This window comes from Nyctereutes procyonoides, unplaced genomic scaffold, assembly GCF_905146905.1.
Source record: "Nyctereutes procyonoides isolate TBG_1078 unplaced genomic scaffold, NYPRO_anot_genome, whole genome shotgun sequence".
In the NCBI taxonomy this organism is placed as follows: Eukaryota; Metazoa; Chordata; class Mammalia; order Carnivora; family Canidae; genus Nyctereutes; species Nyctereutes procyonoides.
Genome location: NW_026575140.1, coordinates 50,227,029 through 50,237,194, shown reverse-complemented (window position 1 = coordinate 50,237,194; position 10,166 = coordinate 50,227,029).

Here is a 10,166-nt window from a genome sequence, read left to right as displayed (position 1 = left end):
TGTAGGTGCGCATTGTTCACCTTCTTCTTATAATCCCTTATCTTTTTGTGAAGTGGATGACAAGGTCTTCACTTCCAATTTTACTACTTGATGTCTTTCCTCTTTTTTCCTTTGGGCTGTCAAAGTAAAGTTTGTCAATTTTGTTGATTTTTTTTTTTTTTAAGATTTTATTAGGGCAGTCCGGGTGGCTCAGCGGTTTAGCGCCGCCTGCAGCCCAGGGCCTGATCCTGGAGATCTGGAATCGAGTCCCACTTTGGGCTCCCTGCCTGGAGCCTGCTTCTCCCTCTGCCTGTGTCTCTGCCCCTTTCTCTGTGTCTCTCATGAATAAATGGTGCCCCACACGTGTCTTTCATAGCCACACCCACTTCCCTCCTGCCGCCATCCCCACCTTTACCCCTGTATGTACTTTTATTTACAAAAGATTTTATTTACTTATTCATGAGAGACACAGAGAGACAGAGAGAGGCCTGTATATGAGGTTCACTGTGTGGCAAGGGTACCTCGATAAATCTGGCTTTTAAAAATTCACACCAGATCTGCTGATCATTCATAGCAGGCACTTTCATGAACATTTTGACATAAGATGTGTTTATATAAAAGATAAATCAAATAATTATTCTCAGGCAAAAAAAAAAAAACAAGATGAAGAAAGATAATTTTATAGGGCAAAGCCAATTCAGACCCCTGGGTGTCCTCCCCTGAGTAGTGGGGGGGAAACTTACTGAGCCTCCAAGGAGCCTGAACTCCCAGGAGCCAGTACTTTCTCCACAGCTGTGAGCACTTTGAGGGATTTTCTGTAAAGGAAGTGTTGCTAGGGACACCTGGATGGCTCAGTGGTTGATGTTTGCCTTTGGCTCAGGGTGTAATCCTGGGGTCCCAGGATGGAGTCCTGTACTGTGCTCTCCACGGGGAGCCTACTTCTCCCTCTGCCTGTGTCTCTTATGAATAAATAAATAAAATCTTTAAAAAAAAAGGAAGTGTTGCTATTTGAGCTGACTTTAGAACTTAGTCTTCATAAATCAGCATAATGCAGCATTTCCTAGAAAAACAAATTTCAACACCGTGACTGTTGGGGTCACTCCACAGACAATTGCTGAGAGCAGTAAGGATATCTTAACTCTTCTCCCTTTCCTGTTTCAGGCTGTCTGTTAGCCCCTGGATCCTGGTTACCCAGGAACACAGACCCCCTCCTACGGCTGTACACAGCTGGCAAGAGACCATGGCTCCAGACACCCCCAGACTGGTTGGTGGCCTTGCCACTGCTGCTGTGTGGCCATAGGAAAGTCTTCAACCTCTCTGGGCCTCCTGTATAAAATGGGGAGCATTCCACCCACATTGCAGGGTTGATGTCAGAATAAGGAAAACCATTAGTGAGAACTTGGCAGAGGCACAAATGCCACCACCCGAGCCAGTCAAGCTGAAGCCTTCCCACTGCATCCAGGATGATGCTCATAACCTAATATATTAAAAGACAGTTTTTAAGAGAGAGCAGGACTGGAAAAGCCTCACTTGAACTGACTTTTGAGTTGGAATATTTCCATTTTTCATCATTACATCATTTTCCAGAGCCCCCTGGATTTTTTTTAAAGATTTTATTTATTTATTCATGAGAGACACAGAGAAAGAAGCAGAGACAGGTACAGGGAGAAGCAGGCTCCACGCAGGGAGCCCTACGTGGGACTCGATCCTGAGTCTCCAGGATCACGCCCTGGGCTGAAGGCGGCGCTAAACCGCTGAGCCACCCGGGCTGCCCTGGATTTTTTTTTTTTTAATTGCTCTCCAAGTATTCTAGCATCTCCTCTGACCCCTCTTTTCATGAGTGCTAATTTACCTCCCCTTCCAACTGAAGACATGATGTCTAGGTGTGAAGATTCCAAGGCCATCATGTTTGTATAGTATGGGTAACCAAAAACAGAACAGGGCTACGCTTGGAGGTAGTACTGCAGGGTTCAAGGTCGGGCTCTGCCCCTAACCCCTGGAGCCCTTGGCTAAGTCACATTATTTCTCCGAGTGTTCCTTTCCTCATCTACGAATGGGACCAGTGCCCTCGGCCTAGAGCATGGAAGAAAATGCATGGATGGAATCAGTCCCATTGCTACGCAGACCTCAGAGGGAAAACACTTTGTGCCCAAGTAGCCTCACCTCCCTGGTCTCGAGCTTCCCTCCTGGGAGTTGGGCTAAGGCTGCACCCCATTTCCACCGCAACTCCATCCAATCTCATCCTACGAGGTCTCTACTGAAATACGTGCACATGCTCCCTGAAAGCAAACACTACAGAGCGAAGGGTGTGAAGACTTCCTATTGCGGAAACATTGCCCTGACCTACAGACAGCTGGGGACCAGCGGAACCCGCCCAAGCGGTAAGCATCAGGCACCCGGAGCGGCCCAGCAACGACTCTCCCAGAAGCAGGACTTGAGCAAGTCCGTCCACAAGCTGGACTTAAAAGGGAGGACCCAGCTTCAGAACTCACCAATGAGCTGCCTGAATGGGTTGCGATGTCAACCAATCAGGGTGAGGCCCTTCTGACCAATCAGAACGAGGCCCTTCCAGCCAATCAGGAGGAGGCATTTCTTTCCTCCTCCTCCTCATTAGCATATCGGGCCCTCCTGGGAACCTGAGCCAGCGCTTTCGCTGTTGAAGTGGCCCATCGTCTTGGCACGAGGGGGCTAGTGTTACCTGCTCTGGGCTGGCGGTGCATCTCCCTGCGGCCTGAGCTGAACCCACTAAGGACTTACCTGTGCATTTGATATTTAGGTCCAGCCTCGCCTCTGTCGTAGGGCACAAGAGCCTGACTCCAGTAATACTACCTTGAAACTTTATGTTCACTGTGGGAGGGTTTGGCTATAATTTCTTTGTGTTCTTCTTTCTTTTTTAAATTTTATTCATTTATTCATGAAAGAGAGAGACAGGGACACAGGCAGAGGGAGAAGGGAGAAGTAGGCTCCATGCAAGGAGCCCGACGCGAGACTCCATCCAGTGACCCCAGGATCACGCATGCCCTGCGGCCAAAGGCAGGCGCCAAACCTTTGAGCTTACCCAGGGATCCCCTCTTTGTGTTCCTCTGATGAACTAAAGGGCTCCTTAAAATACCATACAGGCTTTGCTCTGTTACTTAATCTTTAGTGTTTCCCCAGATCATTGACTCGTGTTCTCCATAAAAGCATTTGCACAAGCAGTATCTTATTCATGCGTTCCTAGGTTCCTATTATTGTTTTCATTCTTTAACTTTTTCTCTGTCCTTTGTTGTTGTTTTGTTAATTTTATTTATTTATTTATTCATGAGAGACACAGAGAGAGAGAGGCAGAGACAAAAGCAGGGGTAGAAGCGTGGAGTCCGAGGCGAGGCTTGATTCCAGGACCCCAGTATCAGGACCTGAGCTGAAGGCAGACACTCAACCACTGAGCCACCCAGGTGCCCCTAACTTTTTCTTTGGATATAAGATTGAAATTCTTTCCTAGGAAAATATGAGAAAAAAATGTTGAAGCATCTAGGAATGCAAGATACTATGCAGTGTAAGGTTTGCAAGAAAAAGGATAAGGAATACTAATAGAATCTTTACTCAGATCCATTCATTTGTAATATTTTTATCGTTTTTGGGTTTTGTTTTTGTTTTTTTTTTTTTTATAATGTAGGCTTCACACCAAGCCTGGAGCCCAGTACAGGGCTTGAACTCACGACCCTGAGATTAAGACCTGAGCCCAGATCACGAGTTGGACACACTGACTGAGCCATTCAGGTGCCTTTATTTTTCTCCATTTTCTCTATTTGTCTCTGCTTAATTTCTCCTTCAGGATGTAGATACACACACTCACACACAATATTGTCCCTTGAATGATTGTCCCTTGAAGTTAAGTTATATATATTATGCCTTTAACTCCTAAATACTTTGAGGAGATTATCCTAAAAGTTGAGATTCTCTCCTGTAACCACAGTGCTGTTAGCAAGTTTTGCAGCTTTAGTCTCCATACAATACTTGCATCTGTTCTGCTACCCCTTGTGTAAATTGTCAGGTGACTCAAAAGCCCTTTTTGCCCTTCAATTACAAGATCTAGTCTGTAGTCAGCTATGCCAGCCAATTACAAAGTGTTCAATCTGGAACATTTTCATGCCTTTTTTTGTGGTTTATGGTATTGGCATTTTGCTAGTATACCGATTCCCCACGTTCCTCATTATGTATGAGAACATTCCACAGTAACCTATCTAATTTTCTCATGGGTAGATTCAAGTTATTCTCTCTCAGTTGAAATACAAGATAATCCCATATCCTATTCAGAGCTTCATATTTGGAAGCACAGAATATCCATCCATCCCCCCACTGAATGTCAATTTTGATCAACTAGTCAAGATTTTATCTGATTTTTACAATACGTAATCAGTGTTTGCCTCCCCATAATTAATAAGCTGTCTATGGGGAAGCACACACAGAATGGCCATCTATGAACCACGAAGCAGGTTCTTCCTCGAAAGACACCAAATGGGCTGGTGCCTTAATCTTGGAATTCCAGCCTCCAGAAGTGTGAAAAATATATATGTTGCTTACAAGCCACCTAGTGTTAGAGTTGGAAAAACGGACATTTTGCCACCATCGTGGTAAAGATATTATTGCCTGATATATCTTCACCATGATGATGGTTTCTAGCCCAGCTATTCCTAACATTGTCAAGTCTAGTGGGTCATATGACCCAAGTGGCAGGGCTGCTCATACTGCAGCCTAGACCTGCTGCTGAGCCTTTTCCCTGTTCTGTGCTCCACACAGAGCTGACAACCTTCCATGCCATGTTGTACATGGATTGGAACAGTTTGCCCAGGTGGAACCTTCTGCTTTCAGATCCCAAAGAGTCCTATAGGTATTGGGTTTCCTTCTTAAGAGATGGGAGTGTGAGATAAAATAATATGTCCTTTACATTGGAGGAATTTGTGACATGCGCCATACTACTGGACCCCTAAACATTTTACCTCTGGGGCAGGCCCCTGAAACTTTTTAGGACTAATCTCCACCTTCTGTGGTGTTTTTGTCTTACCAAGGCCTCCCACATGCCTGCCACTCCTTGCTCCTCTGGCAGATGAACACATTTGCCAGAACAATGGCTGAATGTCAGGCACCTGATGCTATCTTAATCTGCTCTAGCAAAGCAATTCGAGTGAGCTTTTTACTATATAAATGTAGTCCATGGTCATCATGTGCAGTCCATCTGGTTTTGGCAGGGAGCTGACGGCTGAATTAAATGGGAATATGATGAGGACCTCAACCTGTAACCTTTAGGTAATGAAGAGAGGCATGAATCTCTTCCATTCCTCCTGGGAAATGATGCTCTTCATGATTTTTGTCTTAGCCAGGGATAGGTTAGGGAGGCAGTTTCAGAGCATTCCATGTGGTGTTCCCTGTTTGTATAGATCTTACCCTACAAACCAAGGAGTAAATTTGACTTGACAACTATGAATACGTTTACTCCAATTACATATTCAGTGTTTCGAGGAGTTATCATAAAATGGAACTGCGAATCCTGTAGACTGGCTATGAGGCAGACCTCCATTTATTGCCCCGCTCCCATTTTCCTCCATTCTAACACAGAGGTCATTGTGATGCTGCAGGCCCCTAAATACAGCCTTGAAACCTGTGAGAACCTCCCTTTTCCCAGCGCCTCTGAGTAAATAACCATAGGTCCCTTAGGGAGGAGCGCTGGAAAAATCTTACCAAGCCTCTTGATCATCCATCCTTTATTTCATTTGATACATCGTTTATTTCATAGATTGAGCACCAGTTCCTCTGGTCTGCCCATATGTGTCATGCCTGTAGAGACACCACATCCTATTGTCTCCAGAGCTCTCCCCCTTCCTCCATTCGCTTTGATCTTCCGGCTCATTATGCTCATTGAGCTCACGCTGTTCCTATAGGTCAACTGCTACCCTCAGGGAACCCAGTTCTGTACCAGATCCCCTGCTGTCTGTCTCAGCCCCTCAAGGACGGCCAGCACTGAGCTTCTCAATGATACGGATGCCCCCCTTCCCTCCCACCAGCACATCCTTTATCTCAACAGAGGGCCTTCCAAGCCTTGCAAAGAAGCAGTCAACTGGTACATTTTCCAGCCTTTCATAAACCCTTCTTTCACCTTTGACCAAAGCAATTCTGGCATTTCTGCTCAGTGTGTAGCTCTATTTCTCCTACCTCCAAAAATCCTTCCAGCATTATGTTAGCACCATCTCCTTGCATCCATGCCCAAGTATTTAAATCCTGTACCACAAGGGGATCCCTGGGTGGCGCAGTAGTTTGGCGCCTGCCTTTGGCCCAGGGTGTGATCCTGGAGACCCGGGATCAAATCCCACGTTGGGCTCCTGGTGCACAGAGCCTGCTTCTCCCTCTGCCTGTGTCTCTGCCTCTCTCTCTGTGTGTGTGATTATCATAAATAAATTTTAAAAATTTTTTTAAAAATAAATAAATCCTGTATCACAAGAGTGTGCTCCTTTTCTTAGTCTTTTTTTTAATTTTTTAATTTTTATTTATTTATGATAGTCACAGAGAGAGAGAGAGAGGCAGAGACACAGGCAGAGGGAGAAGCAGGCTCCATGCACTGGGAGCCCGATGTGGGATTCGATCCCGGGTCTCCAGGATCGCGCCCTGGGCCAAAGGCAGGCGCCAAACCGCTGTGCCACCCAGGGATCCCCTTTTCTTAGTCTTTTAATAACAAAGCAGCATTTCTTTTCATTGATATAGCCCGCTTGAGATTCTCTCTCCCTCTGCCCCTCCCAGCCCCTGCAAGTGTGCTCTTGCTGTTTCTCTAAAATAAATAAGTAAATCTTAAAAAAAAAGGTAAAAAAGATGCTAAGAGAATAGATCTTAAAATTTCTCATGACAAGGAAAAGGTTGTAATTTTGTGGTGATGAATGTTAACTAGACTTACTGTCTAGTTTTTGTGAAATACAAATATCAAATCATTATGTTGTACACCTGAAACTAATACATTATTTTAAAATTTAGAGAGAAAAAAAAATTTATAAAGAAAGCATGCACAGGAGCTGGGAGGGGCAGAAGGAGAGAGAATCTCAAGCAGACTCTCTACTGAGCACGCCCAACATGGTGCTGGATCTCAGACCCTGAGATCATGACCTGAGCCAAAACCAAAACCAGCTGAACTACTCAGGCGCCCCCCTCTTAGCAGCTTTCAAATATACAACACAGTATAGTTATACAACACAGTATAGTTAATCACAGTCACCATGCTGTACTCACATCTCCAGGACTTGTTTATTTTATAACTGGAAGCTTGTGCCTTTTGACCACCTTCACCCATGTTGCCCATCCCCACCTCCACCCACTACCCCTGGCCACCACCAATCTGTTCTCTGTGTCTATGAGTTCAGATTTTTGTTTTTGTTTTTTTAGATGCCAAATGTAAGTGAAATCATATAGTATTTGTCTTTCCCTGTTTGACTTACTTTGCTTAACATAATGCCCTCAGGATCCATTCATCTTGTCACAAATGGCAAGATTTCACTCTTTTGGTTTTTCATTCTAATGCCTGAAAAATATTCCACTGTTTTCTATGTTTATAACATATATACACATGTATACCTATATACTGCAACTTCTCTATTTATTGGACACTTAGGTTGTTCCCGTGTCTTGGTGATTGTAATTAACGCTGCAATGAATCTGGGTGTATATATATCTTTTGAGTTAGTGGTTTCATTTCTGTTGGGTAAATACAGAAGTGGAATTGCTGGATCATGTCATAGCTCTGCTTTTAAGTTTTTTTTTTTAATAATTATCCCTTGTTTTTTTTTAATTTTTTTTAAATTTTTATTTATTTACGGTAGTCACAGAGAGACAGAGAGAGAGGCAGAGACACAGGCAGATGGAGAAGCAGGCTCCATGCACCGGGAGCCCGACGTGGGATTCGATCCTGGGTCTCCAGGATCGCGCCCTGGGCCAAAGGCAGGCGCTAAACCGCTGCGCCACCCAGGGATCCCTGCTTTTAAGTTTTTGAGGAACCTCCATTGTTTTCCATAGTGACTGCACGAGTTCATATTTCCACCAGCAAGGCACAAGGGTTCTCTTCTCCACATCCTTGCCAATGCTTATTTCTTGTCTTTTTGATAATAGTCCTTCTAACAGGTGTGACATGATAATCTCATTGTGGGTTTGATTTCCATTTCCCTGATGATTAGTGATGTTGAGTCTCTTTTCATGTGCCTGTTGGCTATCTGGATATCTTGGGGTAAAATGTCTCTTCAGGTCCTCTGCCCATATTTTAATTGGATTGTTTGTTTCTTTGCTATTGAGTTGTATTAATTCCTCGCACATTTTGGATATCAGGTCTTTATCAGATATATGATTTGCCAGTATAATATCCCATTATATCAGATATAATGGGAACCTTGTCTCCTATTCACTATGTTGACTTTTCATTTGGCTTATGGTTTCCTTTGCTGATGCAGAAGCTTCTTAGATTGATGTCATTTTGCTTGTTCGTTTTTGCTTTTGTTGCCTTTATTTTGGTATTAGATCCAAAAAAAAAATTATTGTCAAGACCAATATCAAAGAACTTAACTATCTATGTTTTCTCCTAGGAGTTTTGTGGTTTCAGGTCTTATGTTCAAGTCTTTAATCCATTTGAGTTAATTTTTATGTATGGTGTAGGATAGTGGCCACTTTTATTCTTTTGCATGTGGCTGTCCAGTTGTCCCAACACCATTTATTAAACAGACTTTTCTGTTCTCATTGTACATTCTTGGCTGTTTTGTTGAAAATTAGTTGACCATATATGTGTGTGCTCCTTTTCAAGAAATTCTCCAGTACTCACTATATGTTCTGTTCTCTTTGCTCCAGCATCCTCAGGATCCAGACCCATACACTCTTCTGTTCCTGCAGAGACTGGTTGGCAAAGGCCTGCAGCAAATTCAGGAAATATTCGTTATCCTACCTTATCAGAACCAGCATTTCTCCTGTTGGGTTTTGTGGTGACTTGACCCTATTAATGGATCTAATGGTCAGGAGGGAAGGAAAGAATGAATCCTCAGAGGAGCTCGGGATATTGCAAAGGAGAAGCCTCTGTGTGCATCATCTTCAAGCAGAACTGGACAGAATGGGCCACTTTTGCAGGCCCAGAGAACTCAGAGGGATTAGTGTTTCAAGGTGTTTGCCTGTATCAATCCAAATGTCCCATCTTCAGTCTCAGGGTCTATAGGGGTATTGTGAGGTAGTGTTCTCTAGAAAAGTACCAGTAAAGGAATGATGTAAGGAGGATTGGGCCCCAGGAAAAAGTTGAAATGCTGTACAATTGCAACAGAGACCTCATCTGATTGTACGGGGAATTCAAGCCAGGACATCCCTTGAGAAAAGTTGCAAGTTGAAGCAAGGGGTCTTAGGTCTTTGAATCCCTGCAGTGACACCACTGGATATGGACAACTCTGGGGAGGAGAAGAAATCTGTGAGATGCAGCTCCCTTCAGCCAGGACAATTCCCAAGGAAGTAGTTAGACAGGAGCTGTCAGCAGGCAAACACAAGCATGAGGGAACAGGTGCCCAGCCCTGACAGGGATCCCAGCAGCTCAGCACAGTGTGCTCTAGAGGGTGTATTAAAGTTTCCAGCTTCAGTAGTTAATTTCTGTTTTACTCCCTGCAGTTATCAGTTATTGCTCAGTATTTCTTGAGTCCTTATTATTAGGGATACATAGTTATGGAGGATGTATATAGTCTTTGTCAATTTCTTTTTTTATAAGTGGATACTATGCTTATTTATTCCCTCCTGATTGTTTAAAATTCCATTTTGTCCATTATATTAGGAGGGTTACCTGTATCAGTCAGGGTTCAGCCAGAGCAGCAGAACGTATGTATTAGATTTTTACGGGGGGGGGGCACTTGGATGGCTCAGTGGTTGAGCATCTGCCTTTGGCTTAGGTGGCGATCCAGGGTCATGGGATCGAGTCCCACATCAGGCTCCTTGCTCAGTGGGGAGCCTGTTTCTCCCTCTGCCTCTGTCTCTGCCTCTCTCTCTATGTCTCTCATGAATAAAAAAAAAATCTTAAAAAAAATTTTTTTACAAGGAATTGGCTTAATGGTGAGGGCTGACGAGGCAAGATCAAAATCCATAGGGCAATCTGTCAGGAAGCAGGCTGGAAGCTTTGTTCACAGTTTCTTCTTCATCAGAGAAGCCTTGATTCTGTT